This window comes from Miniopterus schreibersii (assembly GCF_964146895.1).
Source record: "Miniopterus schreibersii genome assembly, chromosome: 5".
NCBI classification, from domain to species: Eukaryota; Metazoa; Chordata; class Mammalia; order Chiroptera; family Miniopteridae; genus Miniopterus; species Miniopterus schreibersii.
In genome coordinates, this window is record NC_138106.1 from 54087238 (window position 1) to 54113655 (window position 26418).

The 26418-nt window shown below is 40.1% G+C and overlaps 1 protein-coding gene across 19 annotated transcripts in view; it reads left to right on the top strand.

The window, feature by feature from the left end:
• The window catches only part of ZBTB20 (zinc finger and BTB domain containing 20), a 726721-nt gene that overhangs the window by 434183 nt on the left and 266120 nt on the right, over positions 1-26418 (top strand). For 2 of the 19 annotated variants that reach the window (XM_081138875.1, XM_081138867.1), the window contains exon 1: positions 16591-16719. The exons of 14 other annotated variants lie outside the window; for them this stretch is intronic. The gene's annotated coding sequence lies outside the window, so the exon portion shown is untranslated. Of the gene's footprint in view, positions 1-16533; positions 16720-17126; positions 17777-26418 lie in introns of those variants that run through there. 3 more of the 19 variants (XM_081138870.1, XM_081138865.1, XM_081138876.1) reach the window with 3 other exon arrangements.

Consider the following 26418-nt stretch of genomic DNA (forward strand, 5'->3'; position numbering starts at 1 on the left):
AGTTTGAGGGCACATCATACACCTTTTCAGTTTTCACAATATTACCATGAGATGGGTTCCCACTTACTAGTGTTGTTGTTGTTATTATCAGGCAGGTAAAGACAATCAAACAAATACGTTTTAAGTTCAGCACCAATTATGTAGGTATACAGCCTTCTCGATGCCTTGGGATAGCTGTCTACCTCTAATGTTGGCAGCTTCTCATCCTTTAGGAGTCTTTGTTGTCTGCTGTAGGAGGAGGTAAAAGTCAGAGACAGGCAGATTCACAGTTAGCCCCCCCCCCTTTTTTCCTTTATGAAAAATGTGAATCCATGAGTTAACACCTTTAAATTTAGCTACACATGGATTAGTCAATAATACCTGATAAGGTGTCTTCCAAGGAGGCTAGAGAGTGTCTTCAATTGATCTATTTTCCAATGGACAAAATCTCCTGTTGTAAGATATGGTCTTTGAAGTCTTTGTCTCCCTAGAGCATAGAGATCACTGAGTTTATCATAAAAGGATATAACAAAGAACAGCCAGATGGAAGAGATGCATAGGGCAGGGAATGAGGAAAGGGTGTAGGGCGCCCAAGCCCTCTCTAGGCACACCACCCTCTGTGCATCTTCACACGTTCGCCAACCTGGAAGCTCATGACTTTCTGCATTTGATATAAGGCAACACCCACTAGCATTCCAATTTCAGTGTTTCCATTTAACTTTTTAATAAACAATAGATTAGCTTCCTTCTACATGTGCTTTCAATTCTATTGAGCTGTATTATTTTTTCTTTTCTGATTATAGAATTTCTCATTTTTAACCTTCTAGGCTTTGTCTTTCCTAAATATCCTTGGAATTTTTAATCATTTGTTACCGTCATGGACTTTTCCCCAAAGATAGAGATTTATTAATTGCCTAATTAAATTTTTTTCTATGGTTTACTATATAATTCTTCCAGGTGGTTATTCTTGCATTCAACAAGTCTTTATAGAGAACCTGTCATGTGCCCAAACAGTAGAGTCTCACTACCCAGCAGAATTGGGAAGGTCTGAGAGTAAAAATATGTAGGAACAGGAGGAGTATTGTAAGAAAAGGAAGAGCAAAATATAAGGTGAAAATTCAAATTAAATAGTTGGAGGGACTCTCAGTTGTTCTATATTACCCTTCTATTTGAAAGGACTACACTTTTAACCATGCCAACCTAATAGCTGACTATTACACTCCAAGGTCAACTGAGAATCATAGACCAAAACTTCAAGGTCAGGCTTTGTGAAATTTCAGTACTGCTGGGGCTTTTCGCTCCTCCTTATGGGCGAGATGCCTTAAAATGGTGATTCACTGATCTGATGGAAAATAAAAGTATGTAGATTTATGTTTAGTAAGAAGAAAACCGTGCCTGCTACTTCATAGATAACTGAAAATTAGCCACACAGATAATCCCTTTCCTGCCATTGCTTCACTACTTGTCAAAATGCGTTCAGGTGAGTAAACCACAAAGGGATCAATTGATCGAAGGATGCGCAACATCATGTTCGCTGTCCCCCTGTGTCCTACGCCAGTTCCCAGCCCTACAAGAAAGGGATTTTCATTAGAGGTGTTTGTTTTTTTCCTTGTTAGACTTCAGTTCATTAACAATGGAAAGGGAAGAAAATTATTTAGAATGAGAAGCCATCGGCACAACAAAATAGCACATGCAACAACTGAGGAAAATTTCGCAGCCTCAAACGAGGAATGCTCATGAAGGAAGACGCATGTTCCAACCATATGTTTTCATGTAATAGTTTACAAATGTATCCAACCACATAAAAACTAAAATTAGCCACTTTGGCAGGAGAGATGACCTCTTTTCTTAACAGTGAAGATTTTAGCATATTTATTTTTCATATAAAAGGAGAGGTGATTAATAATGTTATAAGATGTCATAAAATATTTTTCATTGAATTTCTGCCCAGCTAATACTTGTAGCTTAAGTCAACTGAAGTCTAATTTAAATTTTCCAACATTTTGATATTAGATTAAATGGCACTTGCTAAAATAGATACAGAATTAATATATCACCTTATATTGTTTTGAAACTTCTTACAGTATGTTCTAGGATTACATACCATAGTCTCCAAAAAGGCGAAGAACTAGAGAGACATGAGAAAGGAATGGACCGCAGTTTTTAAAATTCATTTATGAGCGGAGCTTCAAACCTGGGAGGTTGAACCAGTGGAGTCTTTAGAGTCCAGGGTTGATGAGTTGTGGAGATAGTGAGAATTAGCTAGAAAGCTTTCCAGAAAAGACTAAACACAATTAACTTGCTATGGCTAAATGCTTAAAACTTGACGTTTGTAGGTTTCCAGACCTGTTTTGATCTCAGCCAGACATTAGTAATCAGAAAAGTGTTCCTTCTGTGGTACCCAAGCTATTGCCACTCTCCTAGACAAAACTCCGGAGCTGTTTGTTCATTCCTAGATTGCCAATATCAGATAAGTGTTGATCACATTCTAGAGCATAAAAGTAATTAACAATAAGGTGCGAGTGAGGTTTACAGGTTCACGAGGCAGATTTGCATTTTAAAAAGGGGGCTTGTTAAACACAGTTGAACTAATAGATGGAATGTGTGAGAGACATTTCTCTCTCCAAGGGGTGGGGAAGGTCTCTGGCGCTCTTTTTCAGCCCTGGGATACCAAGCACAGTCCTGTTAGCATTCCTTTCCCCTCTGCTGCCTCTCCTCTTTTTATCCTATCACATTTGCAAGTAGGGTATATTTAAAATAGAGAATCATTACTTAGAGAGTTGCTTGATAGAACCTTGTACAAACCTAAATATCCCGAGGCCTCAAATTAGGTGCTAGAGCCCTAGTTCTCAGGGTCGTCAATTGATGTAGCCACAAATGCCATACATTACAGGATTAGCTCTCCATTTAGTGTATTTACCTGTTTAATTATTTGGGTGAAGGATAATTTATAAGAGCTTTTTCTACAGTTACTAAAAGCTCCAAAGAAATGGCTCTTAAATAGTGAGGAAGGAACGTCTCAGACCTTTTTTTAAAGTTATTTTATTACATTCTTATAGGTGAAAAAGAAAAAAAACATTTTCTGTATAATTTTGATGTCAGGTAGACTGAGAATGAAGCCCGACACCCAGATTTTTTTCTGGTCCAAAGAATTTAGAATTTCAGGGAAGAAAAGAGAACATCAATGAGAAGAAAGATGGGAATATCTGTACGGATCCAGGAACTCATTTAAAAATGTGACAAGTAAAAAGAAAATATTTCTGCTCCACAGACTAGCCTTTGCACTCCAGCTCCTCCAAGTCCCAAGTTTCCTTTCCTTCTGAGGAAAGATTATCTGTATCAGAAACTCATGTAACCACTAACAAAACTTTTTATTGAAGTCATATACTTTAAACTCCAGCCTTTTCATTTTCTGGCCACAGTGCACAAGATCCATAGTCTCTCCTCCCTAGATTGTTGTGGGCCGTAAGTGTCCATGTGCAGGTGCCACCTAGAAATGTCACAGAGCTGTGTCACAGGAGAGTCCAGTGAGAGGCCCTGCCCCAACATGCGTGGCTCAACCTTAGCTGCTGTGGGCAGGTTTTCTGCAGTCCATTCAAGTGTCTAGGAATTGAAAAGGGGAAAATCTGTCTTTATAATAAAAAGGAGTAATAGCTACATTGAGATTATGTTAGGTTTTTACAGTATATATAGCTCGTTCGTGTCTGTTTTTCTTTAAATGTCCTTAAAGGCATTTTAGAAGGGGTTAATAAGAATAACGTTCACGGAGAGATTATCTGAATTTGCCAGCTGAGCAAATAGTTGAATTAGGATTCAAATCCAAAATTCAAGAATTTCATTTCAGATCTTGTGCTTTTTTCAGTACAACAAATTTTAAGGGCAGGTATGTCTTCTTATGTGAAATAGAATTTTAAAAATCAGTACTGCCTAAAATTAGGAATCCTAAGTCATTCATAGAAATATAATTTTCCAAAATTCTGATCCAAAGATGAGATGAGAAGATCTCTCTGATTGAAGCATTGAGATTAAAGTAGCACACTTTTACTTTATCTTTCTCTTCACGGATGTTGACCAATAGTTACTGTTTTAATTTGTCCTAAAGAGAGTGATCATCATAACAATGGTGTTATAACTTTTTTAGCTTGTATGTAGGGTGACTCTTATAATTTGTCAACCAAACTGGGGCACTTTTGAGTGTGAAAGTGGCCACTATTAATAATAATTAATTATCATTAATAATTGTGCCTGTACAATTGGAACTGGAACTAGAAATACCCTGGATAAACTGGAAGACATGGTCATCCAACTTATAGGACATAAATCTGAGTCTGAAGGCCCTGAGTTTTGAATAAAAAAGGCCAGCAGAATGAAAATCCACAGAACCTGCCTTAACTCCACAGTTCCAGTGAGGCTGGCTCTTAAGCACAATGGGCGCTATTGAATGCTTCAGTCTCACGCTTTGCCCAAGAGATGACAGTGTTGGGGCATCCATTCAGTAGCGAGTCAGAAGGAAGAGTGCCACCTGCTGAGTGAGATTCCAACCCCCAATATTGTGTACCACTTGGTATCGGAGGCTCCCATCTAAACTTTGTCTATGCACAACCTAGATTCTCGGACCGAAAGACATGTCCTGTGCAGTATCCCCCAGTAAAACGTAAGTCACTTTCACAGGGGTCTAAGTGACAAATATGAACCCAGCATTTGACATGACAAAAGGGAAAAACCTATTCAGTACTTAAATTATTTTTATAGCTGATCAAAGTAATATTATGTAATGGAAGGCTTTTAAGTTAGTAATTGATAAAAGAATTAAACTGCTGAAAGTATAGATTTTTATACACCAAAGCTAAATTTGATAGCATAGGACTGAGCTTCACCTAAGAATATCCTCATAACAGGCATAAAAATAAATTTTATTTTGGAAAGAGATACTGTTTATGAGAATGTATTGCTGTGTGCCATCCATGCAACCTGCTGACTTTCCATTTCACATATAAAACGCTGTTCTGAAAGGTGACCCTGTAAGACTAGTACACTTAACAGACTAACAACACTACCAGAAAATGATAGATTGAGGGAGAGTTTGAAATGATTGCTAATTATTGCTGAATTATTTGAAATTCTTCCTATGAGATTACTTTTGTCCATCTAACTTAAGAAGTATTTTCCCAGTGAGTATAAAGTTCAAATTAATTTTGTTTGGTTTCTGTAAAAAAAAAAATGTTAATTTCCTTGCAATTTAAACTTTTATTTGAGATAGAAAGTTTCCCTTTTGGACAACAAGTTGCAGCCTGGAAGTGGTAAAATGTCTACAGGGGAAACTAATGAACTTTGTTGTGGAATAGTTCACAAAGGAATACAAGATGCATTACATAATGCAGCCCTTTGTTTGTGGAGCCTCTGACAGAATCCTGCAGCTTTAGCTCAGGCTGAATGCTGCCACCAGAGTCCTCCAGAACTCCAGGCAGCTCTGAGTCTTTTTCCCCACTTCCTGCCATGATTACTCTGGCTTCTGATTAAATCACACCTTATATTTAAGGTCACTAACCTAAAACGACCCAGAGCTGCTTATTTCTCTCCTCAGCAGTTCCTCAGTACTTGTAATATTTGGAAGCCTTGAAAATAGCTTCTGTCCCAACTTATGTAGTCTTTTCTCCAAAAGCAAATGCTATAATAGTTTCCTCACTCGTGGGTTCAAACCTCAGGTGAAAGATTTTGGAAGCTAATTAGCATGCTAAGGAGTCTGGAGCGTTTGGGTGAGTCACAGTCATGCTTCCTAAGGGACAGAGAAAATGTCTTGTCGCTAGTGATATTTAACAAGTGCTGTGTCCTCACTTAGTTTAAATAGAGCTGCAATTGCATTGCATTGTCTTCTTTATATTTAATAAAAATTCTGTTTATATCATCTCTTCTTTCAAACAGCCACCCCTTTGGGACTCATTCTTTTAATGTTTTATTTCTTAAAATATATTTCTACGAACTTTGGAAAACTGTTAAAAGTTTACTTTTATTGTATTAACAACTGAGCCAGGTTATAACAAATTCTTCTCATAGAACTTATTACAGACTCAAATGTTTCTTTCTTGACCTAGTTTAACCCTCTTTTCTTAGCTTAATACACATTTCCCCTTGCTTTCAGAGTGAGGATTTTATTACACATATTGACTGTCCAGTATATATAATCAAGATATGAAGCAAATGAATATTTATTAAATGCTCAGAATGTGGCCAGTGTTTGCCATCCAGTTAGGGAGAACAGTTTGGATCATTCAAATTATAAAAGTTATTTTTTTATTAGAAATGTGTTTAGTAGCAGAAACCCCAACTTGAGTGGCTTAAACAAACAGGTTGTATTTCTCGTGTAACAAGAAGTCCACGGATAAGGAGTTGCTGGTGTGGGATAAAGTCAGGGCCAACACCTCTGGGACTGTTTGCCTTTTTTTCTTCTTTTTTTTTTTTTTTTTTTGCTTGCTGGTTGCTTTATGATCACAAAAGAGCTGCTGCAACTCCTAGCATCGTGTCCATGTTCCTAGAGGGAAGAAAGGGGAAGGAGAAGGATTGCCTTTTACCTCTACCTTTATCAAAAAAGGAGAAGCTTTCTCAGAAACCAGCCTCTCAAAACCGATTGCCACATAGATCTTACTGACTACTACTGGATCCCAAGGCCACCCTTGGTTGCTAGGGAGGCAAGAAAATTAGGGAACAGATGTGTCATAATTGGCTTAGAAATATCATAGCTCATCATGTAGGACTGAGCACATTGCCACTCTGAAAATAGGGGTCTGTAGCTGGGAAGAACTGGGGGAATGGATATTGGGTGGGCAGGAGTGTCTACTCCAGTTTTACTAGTCAGGAAAAAAAGAAGGTTCATGTGGACTACAAAAAGTAAAAAATGATTTATGAACATAAGCTGAACTACAGGATAACTAAAGCAGTTATGTAGAGGCATGAAAGCATAGCGGTGGGACCCTTTAAGGAAAGAGGAGAAGCTTAAAGTCAGGAATGTACAGGCTGTCTATGGAAAGTAGCCACTACTTTGTGGATGAATTCCTTAATTTTTTGAGGGCAGGAAGTAAGGCTTATTCTTATTTATTTTCCTAGCATCTCACACATAGTAGATGCTTATTGAGTCATAGTAAATTAATTCATAATATTCCAACCCAGACGTCCAGACGTGATTTAACATATTATGGGGATAATAGGACAGAACATTTAAAACTTAGGACTCCCTTGGCAATACCAGGATGAGAGGAAGCATTAATATAGTCTGGATACACTCCTGAGTACTTGTTCAGAAGTATGGGAACCCAGGATGCCTGAGCAAGGTAGACTGAGAAATAGGGGCTGAAATACCAAGTTAAGAATTTGAACTTGATCTGTGAAAGCCTGATTATGTTTCTGGAATCAGATTTTGGTAATACACAAGATAGGCCTTCCAACTGTTAGAAGTATTTAACCTGTTGCTGTCACTTTCTCCCCTTTTCTCCCAGTTCTGTTCACTGTGACCTTCCAGTGTGAAAGGAGCTTTGGAAAAATGAAAAGTTCATTGGAGATTCTTAGATAGCTACTTGACAATAATTGAAGTTTTACATTTTTTATGCCAGTCACTCTGCTGCAGTTTTTAGTAGATTATTTTTAAAAAAACAAACCTTGACTAAAAATTGTTTACATTCTAATCAAGAATTTAAGTATCTTTACTGATTTAAGATAAAGAAAAGGAAAAAAATAATGATACTGTTCAGAGAAAAAAAAAGTCAAAAGGATAGTTTGACTTGCTTTTATTGTTATGGTGCTGATTTAACCAGACAATGTAGCCAAGAGTCAAACTTTTTTCTGCAAGTACCACACAAGTAACTTCCCCAAGGGGAAATCTTCGCCTTAATCACTGTAGGCTGGGTTATGTTTTATTTAACAAAGGATAAGATGTCTTGCCCTATTTTGTTTGCTGAACCCTAGAATTTAAATTTGGCTTACAGTCTACGATACAGCTTAATAATAGACTGAAATAATAAGTAAAAGTAATTTTATTTTTTAATTGACCTTCATGAGTCTCATATAGTTTTAAGGATCTGACATTACTTTTTGTTTTTATGACCTTAATTTTACCTGAAAAAGATGCCAGTAGACTGGGGGATAGATACAGCGTTAAAATGTATGCCCTTAGTAACTTGGCATTTCTAGCACACTCATGGTCTATGGCCACTTAATGAGATTTCCTTGTGACTTTAAGCTTCAGCCTCCCTGGTTAGATTAGAATACTTGAGACTATTTGAACTGAAGAGTACTTCTTATTTTGACAAAAGAACATCGATTTTGTTTTAATTGATTGAGTAATATATTTTCAGTGGCAGATCTTTAACAACTGCTCTAAAGACTTGTAGCATTATTAATATTGCATTTGGATAAGTAACTCAATTTATCTGGGCATTGGTTTTATCATCTGCAAAATGAGGTAACTATCCTTACATGGTCTCTAGCTAATTTCAGCTCTGAAGTTGTATGATTTCATTTTTCAGCTCAATTCAACAAATCTTAATGGGATACTTATAAGGCAAACCAATATGGTAGGACCTGGATGGATACACGGATGAATAATGATATCTTTTCATGCAAATAGCTTATAATTTGATGGATTCAGGATCGAGATGTATATTTCTCAACACATATTAGCTCCTTCTTTTGGGGATGTCACTTATGAATGAGGGCATATGATTTATTCCCCAAGGGACAGAAATTCATTCTTTCATTAATGTTTCTCATATTTGAATTTGGAAAACCAAAAAAGGGGTTAGAACTATCATTTTAATAATATGCCTTTGTATGCTACCTTCAGTGCAAAAAATGTACAGCTTTCCAGAACCATAGTCTCATTCATCCCTAAAGAAGCTCAGTGCATGTAGAAAAGATAAATATAGTTATTTCCATTTTAGTGATTAGATAACTGGACCCTAAGTTTCCTGGAGTGATATGAGCCAGTGAGTAAGCATAGTGAAAATCTAGGAAGTCTCACTCCAGAACTGCCCAGGCAGCTTCCTTACGTGTGACAGATTCTTTTAGCAAGTTCTGGGGAGCCCGACTGGTAAACCATGTTCCACACGTGATCCATCCTTACTCTCTGTCCAAACAGCGGCTTAGCTATTGCTGAATTCAGATGTATCAGCAGGAGAAACAAAAAGGTGCAGAGGAAGAATGGAAAGTGTGCAACAGCAGATTTGTTGTGCAGGTTGTGATACAGCGATAGACTGTTTCAGTCTTTGGTTTGCATTAAAATTAGAAGTGAAGAACAGTGGAGGACTCCTCCATAATAAAGTTGGGGACTCATCCATAAACATTTGACTATAGGCCCAGCAGCGTTAAAGAAACCCGCACTCTTGCTAGGTGAGGACGTCATTCTAAACATGCTGTCCTGGACACTCTCCCTCGGCTCTGGCATCACTAGGATTTTCCTCGCCTGCGTTTGAGAGGAGTCAGGAACATGAGAAATTTATTTCCTTTTACAAATCTTGCAAGCAGCTCCTTGGAAACAGGCGATTATACTTCCTTTTTTACCTAAATCTTCCGAGGTAGTAAAAAAAGTCATATCCGTGTTTCATTTCATGGTTTCCTTAGTCCGAAAATTTGCATCTGAGGCCTAGGAAAATGTGTGGCCTTCACAATTGAATGTTTAAACAGGTGCGCGCTGCACTGGTCTGGCTGAGGGGCAGGAGTCTCCTCCTTCTGGAAACCCTGACGTTAAGAGAACGGCTCTTTGCCAGCTTTCATGAGTCCTTGCGAAGGAAAGTTCAGGTGATGCTTAGGTCACATTACCTGGTTACCGGCCCACTTGCCTCACTCCCATTCTGTGTTCTCAGGAAGAAATTGATTTAATAGATTAAAGATATTATTAAATACATTCTGCATTAATATTATATGTCCTCTTTGAATCCAAGTGGCAATACAATAGAATTTCATTTTATAAATAACACCTTTCAAGCTAACACCACAGGGCACAGTACAAAAGAATCAAAATAGAACACTAATGCTGTAATCAAGTGCAGACCCCAGGAAGGCTGATTAAAAAGGCATGTTGCTGGTAAGAGCAGCCGACAGGGTAAGTATAGTGGGTCAGAGCAGAAAAGCCAGCTGAACAGAAGGGCAAACTGAAAGGAAACGGACTTGCCTGCCTGATGCACAGGGACCCGCGACTCTCCTTTGTCATCCTCTCCTTTTGAACTCTGGAATTGCAGGGGGGAGGAGGGTGCTTATGTTCACTGGGGAGGTGGGGATCAAATGCATGTAGGGTCGCAAGGTTTCTCCTCAGTCCTCAAACACAATACAAACCAAAGAAAATCCTAAAAACAACTGCCGACAGCAGGCAGCAATGCCTACGATATGACTGTGAGACAATCATGTTTTTGCAAACCCAGCGAGGCTTGCTTTGCTTGATCATAACACTGGTTTTCAGAAAACACAACTGTGAGGAAACAAGTAGATCCCTTTCATGATGGTGAGAACGGACAGTACCCACATGGCCAGGCTCGGGGAGATATGGAAAATGAGTGAGACCAGTGCGTTGTGGTCTTAGCCTGGTGATAGGCTCTGCCCCACAGGCCCTCCTCTCACCCAGCTGCTTTCTGTGCTTTCAGCTCCTCACCACCACAGCCTCTTCTAATGTCGAAGGTTTCTGCTTTAAAACCCTGCCTCTAATTGTAGAATAAAAGGGTCTGTCCTCTTCTTAAAGGAATTAACGAATTTGGCAAAAATTAGGGAGGTATTTTGACACATACCTCCCATCTATATGTAAAACTGTCCTAACAGTGATCACTGTATATACCTCGAAGAATGAACCACTGGTGCTTCTGTATTTAACATTGTGGGTAGAACAATATAGGACAGGAATCACAGGAGAAATTCCTGACAAAATATGTGATACATTTTTCTGAAAAATAGCAACCCACAGTTAACAGTCATGGAACACCAAATATGGGCTCTACAATAAAAAGAGAGAAAGGGAAGTGATAACCACGGCAACTTTTACCACTCTTGAAGCTATAGGTTGTTTGCAGCGACTCTCCTGATTACTTACTTAGTTGAAACGCTGGACTGAGATCACTGATGCCTAAATTAGGTCAATAGTTTAGTATTTCTGTACATCTTTTTCTTACTCTGTCTATTATAAACAATTTAAACATGTGGGCAGTATTTGGGGGGAATATTGTTGTACAAATATTAGTATCGCTGCTTTTCTTTAATAGAATCTTATTGTCCTTAATTCTGTCAGTATTTATTTAGCTATGCAGAGCGCCAGTTTATTAGCAGAGGCAAACCGTAGTATAGTAAATGAGAACACTAGATTGTAATCTCCAAAGTGAGCTATTTCATGAAGTGCATGAACCAATAATAGCTATGCCAGGAATCAATGTACTACCTCTCAGATGCAGATTTGCCCTTCCTTGCCTACTCCACAAATGTGTATCTGGGACCTTTAAATACTTTTCCTTTCCCCGGGGTTTGGGCGCACCTTTTCAGTAGAGGGTTCAGAGAGACAGTAGAGTAGGAAGAGGCTTTCTGTTCCTGGTTCCCATGTACTCCTTTGTCAGGCTCCTGCAGGTTTCTCCAGGGCCGGCTTCTGTAGCGCACTCAGCTGCCTTGGTGCCCAGCAGCTGAAGCGCAGGTGGTTTCTCCAGTGCCCGGTGGCCAGCAGCTTCCTCAGGCACTCACCACACACACGCTCCCCCCCCCCCGCCCCCCCCCCGTTGGTTCAGGTAGTAGCGTGCTTCAGATCAGACACCTAGTGTGATCGGCTTTCCTGGCCCCCTGGAGTACAGATTTCCAGCAAGTCCTGCTGACAGCTCCCCAGCCATTTCTCTGCCATTCATTCATTCAATGGCTGTGCCTCCTCCAACAAGGTCTGCATCCCAGTCTAGGGGTGGAGAGGACTCTTCCTTGGACACTCTATCTCAGCCCTACAAATAGTCATGCTCCTTATATTTGCTTATTCTTATATAATTTTGAATTCTCTCTACTTCTTACTAGCTGCTCCCTCATTACTCCAATCCCCTATTATAGTTAATAATTCTTTATATTAAACTTTTCCTGTTCAAATTGCTGTGTGGTTTCTCTCTCCTCCTGATGGACCCTGACTGATACATAGCCAAAGAATATTAAAATAATCTATATTCTTGGGGAGTAGGGGAAAGTAAATATGATAAACCATCTCTTTATGGAATGGATTAACATTGCTACCGTGTGCCTTATCTAGGCCTGACTGTTAGCTGAACAAAAACTTGTGAGGATTTAATGCTAGATTGGAGAGTGAAATAATAATATGATGCTATATGCTATTTTTAACTCTCCATATGATTTTAAGGTCCAATTTTTAAATATTTTACTTACTGTCACCAAAAGTTTTTTAAAATGTAAACTAGAATAAAGTAAACAACAAAAGCCTAGACTCAAAAGGAATGTGTTGGTCTTAAAAAGATATTGCAAAATAATGACCCTTTCATGCAAATTTGTAGATTATTGATGCTAGGGTAATAATGATACCCATTGTTTATTTAGAGCTCAGAAAGTCCTCAGCACTTTACATTGGTTTATTGAATCCTTATAGCATTAGAGGTGGATACTATTATTATTTCTGTTTTACAAATTGGAAAACAGAGGCTCAGAAGGTTAAGGAACTAGCCTAATATGATACATGTAGTAAGTTTCAGAGCTAGAATCTGAACCTAGGTCTGCCTGGGAGCCCTGGTTTTAACCATTGCACTCTGCTCCCGGAATACTACATACTGAAGCAAATAGCAAGTAGCCGGGGCAAACAAACACAGAATAATTGTCTTGTTTTCATCAAAGATCCAGGACAAGAAACTCCAAAGTAGAATGTGTAGCACACCTTGAGATCTTTCTGAGACAGGCAGTCTATTACTTTTACCTAACAAGATTAGCACAAGCTGGGTGAACACTGTGATCAAATCCCCAGAACCAAAGTGTTAACCGTGTATCAAAACCCAGCAGCCTTTATTCTGAGCTGAATTGAAGGCAGATGAAATATTAACAGCAGTTCTAGCAGCACAAAATGAAATATGAGATCCTGTATCAGAAATTATTAGTAACCTGTTAAAAGAAATGCTGAAAAATGGCAGTTACCAAATTAAAACTGAGAAACAGAGCTCAAATGGGAAATTTCAAAAAGTTTGGAGGAAAATAAATGACAGATTGTCCTCTTGGCTCTTATTACTATGCCATCCTAAATCCTACTTGGCAATACGTGGTGGAGGTGAAATAAGAACTGCATCACTGCCAATGCTGGCCCTCAGATTTGTAGTCCTAAGTGTCTGTGATGGTGTCTGGGATTGATTAGAAAAGTTGTTGGAATTTGGTAGCATTTAGCTTTATCTAAATTGAAGAGTCTGGAGACTCTTATTATGAAAGGCTTCCTCTCATTTGTGAATTGGCCCCTTTGCTCCACTTTTGGATGGCTGGCTTCCTCCATGCCGAGCTGCACTAAATGTTCTACATGGGAAAGCTATTCTCCTTAAACGCCTTCAAATTTAAAGCATCTATCTGGATGTGTTCATATTTATGACTCAAAATATCTAGCATCAAAAAAAGGTTACAAACACCAAATACCGGGCTGTAAATGAAGAAGATATTTTTCCATCAGGAACTGAGAGCAGGGAAATGACTATAAGCAGAGCTGTCGAGCAGTTGATGCCAGAGAGAAAAAGGAAATGAGCTATAGAACCGTAGAATCCTGGTGTTGGCAGAGACCGTGGAGTTCATGCAGTCCTACCCTATCATTTTTCAATGAAGAGACTGAGACATGGGGAGTTAAGGGACTTGACTTGCCCTAGACACATAGTTGTTTACTGAGAGTCAGGCCAAAAACATTTCCCAACTCCCAGTCTGGAACTCTGGAGTTCAGCATGCTGCTGCCATCCCTCACTGAAAGTTAACACTAACCCAGCCCGGAACGCAGAACTCCGCATCGGTGGGGAGCAGGAAAAATGGTGAATTTCGAGATGGTCATCGGTCTGGGGAAAGGAGAGGGGAAGTAGAGGATGCTCCTTTGTTGTGACTCCTTGGAAAAGCTTGTGCCAGACAGTTTGTGTCGGTTTACTCCTGTACCTTCCCACAAAAAATAATAGAATATTTGGGATGTAAATCGCTCGGGGTTTATGTCTGTGCATTCAGATTTGATTTGCTCAGCGGATTCTGCCACATACAGGTTAGCTCTGTGTAGATTGGCGGGGGGAGGGGCATTGCACCCCTGTTAACCTACATGAGCTTGACTTTCTTTCTCTAGTAGTGAAATGTGCTCCAGAGAACTCGTAGGGAGAATCTTCTCCATGGGACACTAATAACCGAGGGTCAGCTGTAGGTTTGAGATGTAAGAAATATCTTCTGTTAACCCTTGTATTCTGATAACCTCATGGAGAACTCTGGCCATATGTATGAGGGCCTTTTAATCAGGCTTATGAGTTAGGTAAAACAATTTTCTTTATTGGGAAGCACAAAGCAATTTGAAGTAAACCAGTAGCAAAGGAGATATAATAATGTCTCAATAGGAGTCCTTGTGAAATAGCAATACAGGTCTTTTTAGACCAGTCAAATATTTTTCTTAGTAGAGCAACCGGAAATGAGAGAATCAGACAATATGATGGAAACTACAGATGGAATGCTTTGCATGAAAAGTGATTATATACAAGAGAGAGTTCGGGAGAGGGTAGGCGTGGAGCTGGAAAGGAGGGGTAACTGAAATAAGAGAAGATAATGCTTGACCAGGTCTAGTAAAATATTCCCTGCCACACCACTGTTCCATGACAAGATTGAGCCAAGAGGCCTGAATAAACTAAGCTTAAGTTCAGAGTTGCCATTATTGTGGGAGGCATTGGGGAAAGCACATCCGGATTTGTGTTACACAGCAATCACTGTTGGGTGTCAGCATTCATCAGCCAGATGGTCAGACCCACAATTAATCAATTAGGCTGGGATGATCAGCTGGACTAAGTTTCCCCCTTTGGTGAAAAGCCCTCATCATGCGGTCAAGGCCAACAGCACTTTTATCTTGTTGCTTTTGGAGAAGCTTCTAAACATCCCCCTTCTTTTTTGAGACTTCTAGTTACAGGACTCTGTTAAGCTCCAAGCTGCTTTGACAACACAGATACCCCAAATCAAGATTTTAACATAATAGATTTTCAACATCTTCTGTGTTTAACGTACCCAGACAGAAGTAAGCTTTTTAAAGCAGCATTCTCTGAGGAGTGTTACTCAACTGATTTTACTAGAGCCTTCGTATTGGCTCCCCTCAGTCGGGTGGAACAACACTGGAAGTGATTCTTTCACTGGGCACTTGTGAGGAAGATACGATAGCCAAATAAAAATGATAGCAATTTATCAAGTGTTCACCATGTGACAGGTGCTCCCACGGTAAGGGACAAACATTGATTCGGCCCTTGCAATAATTCAGTGAGTGGGATGATGTTCCATTTCAGAGAGAAGGAAACTGAGGCTAGAGAAATCTTTTGCTGGTGTTTCCCTTTGCCACACCGTTCTTGCTGCACACCATTTCATCTGAGATGGCTTTCTTCCTTGCCTTGGGGCCATCACTACTATTTGGGCCTAATTCTCAGTCTCCACTCCAGTCCTTATCTAGGTATGTTTCCTCTAAGTTTGTTTCAGATACTAAGACTTCCCGGCATCAGCTGGCTTCAAAGCAGTTTGACTCCTCCGAAACAAAATGGCTGTTACTGATTTATTTCTTACGCCTTCTGGTGTTCCCCTCTGACTGTTATTTTCCCTCCCCTCTCGCTGCATTGCCGCGCTGCTGCTCAGGAGAGGTGTTGGAAACTCCCAGCAGTGGGAAGTGCCACTTCCTGACGGAGGTCTGCGCCGTCCCCACTGAGTCAAAGTGTGGGCACCGCATATTTCCCTAGTGTTTCATCACTGAACCCATGCCGTTCTTTTCTCTCTCAGCTCTTCTCCACCCTCACTGAAGCTTTGTTTGAGGAGTGCTTCTCTTTAGCCACTTGCAACCAGTGTTTTGCAGGGTATACAAGGACACTGTTGACCCAAATACACCTTTTTGAGATATTAGGCTCTTGCTTATATGATTTTATACAGTATGAACCTTCTTTTTTGCTACCCAACTGCAGTGAGTGCTTTGCTTTTATTTGTTTGTTTCACTACTTACCAAATCAAGAAGGCAATACCAGAATACCAGGATAGTATATAGGTAACCACTTGTTTTCTCACAGCAAGCTCTGGAGCACATGGACAAAAAGGTATTCCAGAAATCTTAATGAGCATCTCTCCTCCTCCAGGGCTCCACCAGTGCCCTCTTTTTCTGACGGTGGTACTCTAATTTGTTCTTGCTGTGTTTGGTAGGCAGCTGTTTTACATTTTTCCCTTGCTGCTCCCTTTTTCTGCAATCCTACGATCTTCACCCCGGAGCTGATGAAGCTCTTTCATTTTGACCTGCAGTATCTCCGTGTATTGCAGAGCTGAGCCCTGCCATCCAGACTGCCTCTCTGCTTCATTTTGCTCCTGACCTAAACCCCCCTGCTATTCCAGGCCTGGCCTCTCATGACCAGAGACTGCTGACTCATCCTGGCCTGTGCCAAGCTGTGCAGTCGCTTAGCGATGTGGACAGGAGTCGAAGGACTAGAATGAGATCACTGAACTCATTTCACTTGTTGCTTACGGTACAGTCCAGCATGAGCTGGAAATGTAGGAACCTCAGCCTCCCGAGCAGAAAGAGTAAGTAGATTAAACACACGGCATCACCAAGTCCTCAACAAGCAGCAGTTGGGTGGAGGGTGGGGCTGGCTCTCTCAGGGCCGTGGCTGGGGCATTCGGGTTCCCCAGGAGTGTTCCTTTGTCTTCTCTTCTTCCTCTCCTCCACAGTCAAACCCTCCCCCCCCCCCTTCCCTGAACTTCCCTTTTGAAAATGTCCGGATGGCACAGCAATGATCTGGGCAGAAATGAAATTCTGCTAATAAGCAGCCTCCGCACGAAATCCTGGAACAGTGACACTGTTGAAACTGCTTAGTTTAGTGTGTCTACTGGGAACGCACATGAACTTCCCCACAGAATTCAAGAGGATGAAAACCTCTTTCTTTTGTTCCCCTCTTCTCCTTGACTCTCCTTTTTCTTTCTGTTTCCAGGGAGGTAGTTTCAGGAGACATGGCTGCATTCTGGTGTGGTGTAAAGTTTTCCGTCGGGAGACAATAATGTACATTCCTCTGGCAGGACGGGATGGTGTTTTTTTTTTGTTTCTGTTGCTGTTGTTTATTTATAAGACATTTCCTCTCAGTTAGTGGAAGTTAGATCGTAAGAGGCTCCAGTGATTTTCCTTCCACCTCCCCTCCCTAATTTCTGTGCTTCAGCACTCTGGAACACTGTGAACTCGACAAGCTAATCAGAGCAGGGAGCTTAGCAGCCAGGCCTGGACACTCTCGAGAGACTGTGCTGATTCTCAGTCGACACTCCTTGGATCAGGAACCACAGTCTTGGTGAGTGGTGAGGTTCCAGAATTTGATGTGTCAAGGATTCTATTCTTGGTGTCTCTGAGGCAGTCAGGAAATAACGGGTGTTTTTAAAGAGAGGAAAAAAAACACAATTTTTTAAAAAAGCTACCAAGCAATCCAACGAAATGGCGAAGATTTCAGTGTGCACGGCCGAGAGCACTCTATGGACAGTGGCAGAGCTTTGAGTCTCTGCTCAGGAGGAGCCTGCAGGCATAGGCTTCACGCTGCCCACATGGATGTCAGCCTTGACATGCCTAGCACACATGCTGGTAGGAGGAGGAAGATAGGTGAGTGAGTGGGGAGGGAGGCAGTATTCGGGGTGGCAGGAGGGGGAAGTGAAAGTGGGACGCATCGTGCATTTGAAGTTTCTCTCTGCCAACTTTTCATGCATCTCTGTTCTGAACATTTATATTATGCTCAGAATACTTATGTACCCAGCTAAGCAAGAAAGAAAAGTGGATGCATAGCAAAAGAATTTTGTTAATATTGCTCTTCTAAAGATCTCTTTGCTAAAAACTGGTTGCTTTTCAGTTAGGGAACCTCCCCCAACCCGACCTTTAGAAAATATTATTTGTCACACCCTCTTCTTTATTCTTCTGCATTCATGGTATCGAGCAGAAGAATGCAATGCGAATCCTTATTTGGTTTCAAGGAAATTTATCATCCTGACATAGGAAAACTAGATGACTGTCCTCATAGCATTAAACCCAAATATAGTATTGTCCTCAATACAAGAGACTCTGATTGAATGTGCTCTGGGAAGTTGTCGAAGGAATGGAATGGGGGTGGTTGCATCCTGTCAAATATGAGACTAACAGAGGAGTCAAGAGACCAGCTTTTGGAGTCAATATGTGCCTTCTGTGTCCTTATTAATAACTCACACTCTCCCCGGAAGTGGGATTTCAGTTGGAATGTGTGTGTGTCCTTTCCCATCAGGTCTCTACTCAGTTGCTCTCCCAGAAATATTTGATCTTATGTGTTTTCCTGTCTTCTTTCCAATTTCAAGAATCAGGCATGTTCCAAACTATTGAGTGGAAAAAACAAAAAAACAAACAAACAGAAAAACATGGTGGCCATAAAAGCATTTGGCTGTGTGGCAGCATCTGAACTGAATTGCTCTTGGAGAGAGGGAGGAGCCTTTGATGTCCCCAATATGGTTCTCATAGGCTGAGATTCCAGGAACCACAACCCAGCCTAAGGGGCACTTACTCGATGTTCTTAAATATTTGGAAAGAGATGCTATTTTATTGTTTTAGTTTTCCTTGCTATTAACACATTGCCAGTAGATTCCTCCTAAAAGTTGAAAATGCTTTAGCAATAGTTGATTTTGCATTTAACCAGATGTATATTGTATGTGTGTGTTGTGTGTACTCTTGTCCAGGCCGGCAGAGCCATCCAACATATTACATTGGTACTGAGCTTTGGAATTTTGTTTGCTCCTCTCGGCAATTCAGATTCTTAACCATATAACTCATGCATGCTCACATATAACCCAGTTCCCGACAGAGACTGCCCCCTGCTGCAGCCTCATCAGTGTCTTGAACAAAGAGTCCACTTCCTATCACAATTCCTATAGTTTGAGAAGCACATCAAACTCCTTAGCTGTCATTGTGACAGGAAGCAGGCTCCGAGTTTTATTAGGACCAGCAAGTGATAAGTTTAATGTATGTAATTTGCCTATTTCAGTTAGGGCACGGTAGTTATAGCCATACTATTTGTAAATATAATGTTTCTTGGGGATTTTCCAATAGGTTTCTTGTTTTCTAAAGGGAGAAGTTGAATGGAAAAATGGTATTAAAAATGTTTAAATGTGGTGTAAAAAATGTGACTAGCTTTTAGCCTATTACCGCCAAGACATACACAGAGGTTGTGCCTCCCTCAGTTACTACTCAGGCTGCACGGACTCCCAGGAGAAGTGTCTTTTAGTCTGCGGCAGGGATGTCTATTAGGACTGCGTTGAGGGCGAGCTGGATTTCTAACACTTGGAGGACATTTTTTATTGAAATCTTCTATGTCTGTATACAAAATTTTGTCAGCGTTGTTAAGCAGAGAATAGGTAAACACAAATATCTAAGAGATGACATTTAACAAATATAACCTGCCAGGGAGATTTTCATTATTGTTGCCAAGACCTGGAGCTCCACGTGGCCATGGAAGAATTACATTGCTAAGCTGGAGTATTAGAGTCAGAATTTGATCAGTACACCTCTGATAGAAAGGCAAGATAATGACCTGTTTCTTTCTGCCTAAATGTTTATGTTAATATTACCTAATTTTTTCAATACCTATATTTAAATCTTTATAGTGTACTATCAAGAATTCAGTTTTCCAGTGCTCATCTTGAAAATTTTAATTTTATTTCAGAAGATGCATGTTTTAAAATGTATATTATCTTGAATGCGCATTAGCTTAAGCACTTCCTATAAGTTATAGTCATTTAATTAAGCAGTCACAATTAGACACAAATGACATTGCTAAATAACAAAGTTACGATTAACCCAATAAGCAATTATTACTGCCAGGCTGGTGTTCCTCAGTGGTTGAGCATGAACCCAGAGGTCACTGATTTGATTCCCTCTCAGGGCACATGTCGGAGTTACAGGCTCAATCCCCAGTAGGGTGCGTGCAAGAGGCAGCTGATCCATGATTCTCTCTCATTGATGTTTCTATTTCTCTATCCCTCTCCTTTCCTCTCTCACCCACCCCCAAATCAATTAAAAAAAAATTAAATTCTTATTTTTAAATTAAATTTCTTATTTGTATAGAAATGATTTTTTATTTATGTGATTCCATTAAAAGAGTTGATTCCTAAGAAAGGGTTGATTCATTGTATCATGTGATTACATATTTTTGTTATCTTGTAAAAGCATCTATGCTTATAATCACATACGTATATTCAGCTATTAAAATATGACCAAATATTAGCTAAGTTTACTTTCTTTGAAATTAATCAAACATTTTTCAAATTGACCATAACTAAAGTGTAGTTGATATTTTATCACACTTATAACAGAAATTTTACATAAATATTTATGAGCAATACCTGCGAAAGGTAGGATTAGGTTAGCTGGTACGATTGGTAATTATTCTTTATCAAATATGCATGTTAGATTATAAACCTAAATTCTATTATGCACAACTTCAGAGTATTCATTGCTATATGTATAAAGTAGTTTAAAATTAAATAGAAATTAAATTGCTATTAATTATCTTAAAATTGAGGATATATTTAATGAATTTGCTTTGTTTTGTAAGAATGAATTTATGTCCAAATGACCCAGTTTATTCTAGTTTCTCAGCTATTTAGTTGTACTTTAAATACTTTGATGCTGATTTATATATCAGCAACTACAATTTTCCAGTACCTTTCAAGATACCCAGCCAAGTCATATCTTTGTCAAGTCACACTTTTCCTCTGAAGCTTTCCATAGTGAACCAAACTAAAAGTGACCTTCCCCTCTCCATTGATAGCATTTAAAAAATTTATAGCTTTCATTTGTCACTTCTCATATACTGCTTTGAAGTGGGTTTTTTAATGTATGAAACTATAAGTGGTTAGAGGGCAGGTACTGCATTTTATGTTTATTTAATGTCAAATTGCCTCAGTCTGAATGGAAGATCAATGAACAGGTGATGAGTGAATGAATGAATGAATGAATGAATGAATGGCTGTCTATATGTCAGTACATTGACACTGAGTACATCTTGCTTATTATAATGGAAGGAATATGTCCAGAAAACAGATCAGTAGATTCTTCTGCATCTGAACCCCTTAAACTCACATATTGGATCTCTTATCTAGCCAGCAGCATTCCCAGTCATTTGCGGAGGTAGCTTCTCTAATCCCCATAGTGCTCGGGTGATTCCTCATGGGAAGTCAGGACTCGTGAGGGTGGCCAGATACCCAGCTTGGTCTGCTTGTGCAGTCTGAAGGACAAGGCTCACCTACAATGTATTATGTTGACCAAAGATCTCTCCAGCTTGCCATGCTTGCTTATAGTCAGTCAGTGGTTCTTCTTTTTCTCAAACTCAGCATCTAAGAAGCTCAGGCTGTGTCAGCGATGGAAAGGCATGAATTTGGCTCTGAATGCCTCAGGAACTAGATAAGGCGGGGTGGGGCAGACAGAGAGCACTATAAAGAGAGGGGCAAGTGGACAGGCAGCCAAGTCATTTCTACTGTCTTAACAAGCACAAATTAAATGCCCTGTTTTAGGCAAGTAATAGCTGAAAATAGCCAAGTGCAGTTGTTTCTCATGGATGAGTAGAGAAATTGGTAGGCCCGCTTGGTGCTGCTTTAGTCCCTGAGCTACAGCACACTAGGGCACCTTCAGTGCTCTGGGGACATCGGAGGACAGGGCCCATTTCAGCACCCTGAATGGTGTGCTGCTGTCATGAAGCACGTCCAGGGAGTAACTTCCTATACTACAAACCAACTGTAACGAACAATAATTAAAAGAAACCAAAATATTGTGTAAAATATTCTTTGATGGCATCTGTTATCAGTGGTCAATCAACTTGGCAATCTCCAAACTACATCTTATTCTGTCTCCTACACAGAATTCTTTTCTAGAGCTTCCAATATATATATAAATGAAATGTACTGGTTTCATTTTCATCTTTTTATTTTCCCTACTTATCCTCTAGTACACCAAATTCCTAGAGGTAAGCACCAGAGGGAGAGAGAGAAGTGATTCACATAATGGATAATTAACCCTTGAACAATGCAAAGTTAACTCTCTGCAGACATGCCAAAACCCCAAATGTTTTGTTGTTTAATCTGTTCTCCTTTGGGTGCTAACAGATAGAGGACATCTCCATTAGCACAGACTTGGCACCAGACAACCAGTGCGTCCTCAAGCTACCAATGCCACGCTTGCCTTCCGGTTCATTCTGGCAGGATTTATAGCACAATGTCCTCTTGGGTAGTCATGTACAATCCACTGTGTGGGCTGAAATTGTATGAGTGCCTAATCCACTTTTGAAAATGAAAGAAAAGGATCTGTTTTATGAAAAGGACCTAATAAGGAAAGACACACATTGTAATAAAAAGTGTTAGCACCTTGCACCTCCTGATAATTGCCTTCCTAGTCAAGAGGAATCAAAATAGTGTAATAACTGTTAGAGGTACATCCCGAACCTAGTGCAAAGAATCATTTCTACCTTTTAATAGTGAATTGAAAAGAATAGCAAAGATTAAGCTACCCGTGTAGCTTTAATTTAGGCTCCTAACCTTTCTGAGACTCATCTACCTCATTCGTCTAATGAGGATAATAGTACCCATTCATCTTATTTACCAGAGTTGTTATGGGGATCAGATTATAAAGACTCTCTTCATTGCATTTATTAAACATAGATTTAACATTCATTCATTCATTCACTATTTTATTTATTAATGCAAAGGATGTTTTTGAAACCCATATTCTGCATCAAGTATAATTTTAGAAGCGAAAGACTGATTCATTTATTAACAGATATTTGTTGAGGAGCACATGCTATGCACCCAACACTCTTCCAAGTTCTGGGATACTACAGTAAAAAAAACAAAGACACCTCCAGTCTCGTGATGCTTACATTTTAGGCAGAGGAGGAAGATGACAAACAAGTACATATGTAAAATATATAGCACATAAGACAGTGATAAGTATTATGGAGGAAAATGAAAAAGGAAAGAGAGAGAAAGACTGAGAGCATGTGTGTGTGTATGTCAGGGTTAAAGCTGCAATTTTAACTGGATGGAGAGGGAACGCCTCATTGAAGGGAAAACAGTTGAGAAAGATGAAGAAACAAGTTTTATGGATATCTAGTTAGAGCATTTTGGGCATCGGAACCACCAAGGAAAAGGCCCTGGACAAAAATGTATGTGGCAAGTTTGAGTGGCAACAAGGAAGCCTGTGTGACAGAAACAGAGTGGGCGAGCGGGAGAGTGGTAGGAGATGCCGCAGCGAGACAGTGGGGCCCGAGCACGCAGGGTTTGATATGCTGTCGTGGAGGTTCTGGCTTTGCCATTGACAATGCAAAGGTGAATCAGACATGACCTCTCTCCGCTTGCTAGAGGAGGGACAGATAGGAAAACAAGCTTTATAATGCCCTGTGCTAAGTATCATAGTCAAAGGATGTTTAAGGAACTCCAGAGGCACAAAATAGTGAGTGTTTATCTGAAGGTACCTTCTAGTGGAGGGTCGGGGAAAGCTTCAGAGCAGAGCTAATAAACCCATGCTGGGCCTTGAAGGATTTCCCCGGATAGTCAGAAAGAAGAAGAGCATTCAGTACGAGGACCAGCAGAGGCAAAGCACTTAAACAGAAAATAGCATGGCAGAGTTGGGGACCAGTATCACCGACGTTTAGTAGAGGAGTGGGGAGCAATGATGCTGTAGATGTAAGCAGGGAACAATCATGTTGGGCCTTGATTTCCATGCAAAGAAGTTTTAACTTCATCTGGTGGCATTTGGGGAGCCATTGAAAGATTTTAAGTAGAGAAGGTTAATTATCACATTGTGTTACAGAAGATCACCCTGGCGGAAAGGTGGAGGGTGGATGGGAGGAATGGGAGAATAGAGACAGGAAAGTGAATTAGGAGGCACTGAAATTGTTCAGACAGGAAACAATGAAGCCCTGAACTAGGACAGTAACTGTGGGAATAGAGAGGAGGAGACATGTTCAAGAGATAAGAGACAGAATGGACACAATTTAATAACCTTTGGGCTGGGCATCGAGAGAAGAAGGAATTCTGGATTGCTCCCAGGATTCTGCCTTATACAACGAGGCAAGACAAGCTATGAGGAGGAGGGGCAGGCTTGTAGGCTGGGAGAAGATGATAAATTGGCTTTTGAATGTGTCAATTTTGAGATGTTGTGGGGGGGAATTCAGACTGATATCTGGCAGGCTGTTGGATCTGGTCAGGAGAGCTGGCAATAAGTCAGGGCTAGAGATAAGTTCGGAAAGTCATCTGAATTAACAGCATCATGGTGGTAGTTAAAATTGTGGAGTGAGCTTTTCTCAAGGAAATATGTGGCCATAAAGTGAAAGGGTATAGTGCATTGATGATACAGAGAGGAAGAGGAGCCTTAGAGAAGATACTATGAGCAACTATTATGTCCCAGTCACTGTGCTGGGGGGAGGTGGACCAAGATGACTGGGCTCAGATGCTGCCCTGGGAGTTTGTACAATCATAAGAGGTTATTGTTACTATCACCACCAACCCTAGGACAGTGCTAACAGAGGAAATGCCCAAGCATAACCAGAAAGTCTTGCAGAATATTTAATTAGCATCAAAGGAGATTATTATAAGGGCAGAATCCTAGAAAGTTTGCTGCATGCATTTTTGCTGTACAGTTCTTTTCTGATTCCTCCAATACTCGAGTGTGTGTTTTCCAGTGTTAGCATGGGTTCAAGCTATTGGCAAAACAAGCCAGGTGTAAATTATGGTAGAATTGAAATCGATAGCGCTTTGAAGCACTGGAGTGCCCAGTTCACATCAGGGCGTGCGTCTGTGTTCGCTGAAACATGGCTATCAAGTGCACCCCGAGTCATTAGATGTGTTATCCAGTGAATAACAGCATAATTATATTTTAGCAGAGCAGCCTTATGATAAATTCTCCTTTAGTGAAACTCCATATACAGAGCAATTTCTCCCGGCCGTGTACATTGCATGGCAAAGAAAGGATATCCTGCTGCGTATCAGAAGGCTGTAATTTCATTTAGGGGTTCTATTGACATCGTAAACTGCAAGAGCAGAACTCAAGTGGCTATTTAAGTCATAGGAACTTCAAGCTAAAATTACTGCCTAGTCCTAATCGCCACCTCCGGGGGACTCCTGCCTATACATATGTGCTTTATGTTTCTATAAATACTCAATCACTTCAGAGGCTGAGGTGATAAGCTATCCTAAAATATGACAGGTATCTGTCACCTTTGCAGCTGGTACAGGCTAAGGGACAAAAGCAGTTTTATTATTCATTGAAGGTCAAATGTTCAAAAGGGCCAGCTGCTCCTGACAAATTCAGAGTAGAGGAGTTCCTGTTTTTCTGCTTGGAGAATTCTCTACTCAGTTTAAGGTCAGGGTCTCCCAGTATGCTGAGGCTAGAAGAGTGGGGACTTTAGACTTACCTGTACAGCAGGGTTTATCGTGAGACCTTGCCCAACTCTTTCCCCAAAAAAGTCATTTCCTAGATGTCTGAAGGGGACGTTCTGTCTTGAGATATAGTCAAGCTGGAAATTGGAAACCATAATAATTGACCTGAATGCTTATACTCTAAGGAAAATAAATTTATATAAAATTGCAAATTCTTAAATAGTAGTTATTAGATGATGCTTTGGAATTGACTCCAGGAGACCAACAAGGAAAGACTCAAAGCTAAGTACATTTCCCCTTGATTTTTAATGAAAATTTCATGTTCATGCCACTGTGTTAACAATCAACTTTGTTAAAAGTGAGCAGTGCAAAATTGGACGCTAGAGCCCAAACTTCTTCAGTCATTACGGTGCTGATGTTTTATTCGGTCACTCTTTCCTGGGCTTGGGAGTCATCTGTGCACATGCTGTCTTAATGAGAAATCCCAGCAGAATTATCATGGTTCAGAAAATCACAGTAGTAATAGAACTTACGACTTCTCATAAGGTAAATGTTTTATAGTCATCTTACTAACCCTTATTTCACCCCGTAGAGAAATGGAAGGCGGAGAGGTAGAGAGCTGGGTCTACATTTAGTAGCTGACAGAGACTAAAATTTTACTTTCCATGCTAGTCTGTCTATTGTTCTACTGCTTCTTCACAATATTTCTTTAATGCTTAAATAGTATAATTGAAATCTAGAGTCTAAAAGAGCCAAGTTTCTCTCATCTGTTACCATGATGCTTTTATTATCTGCTTGAACAACATAATGTGCCATTGTCACATTTCTGAGAAGGGCTGCTGCTCTGGTAAGAGTAGC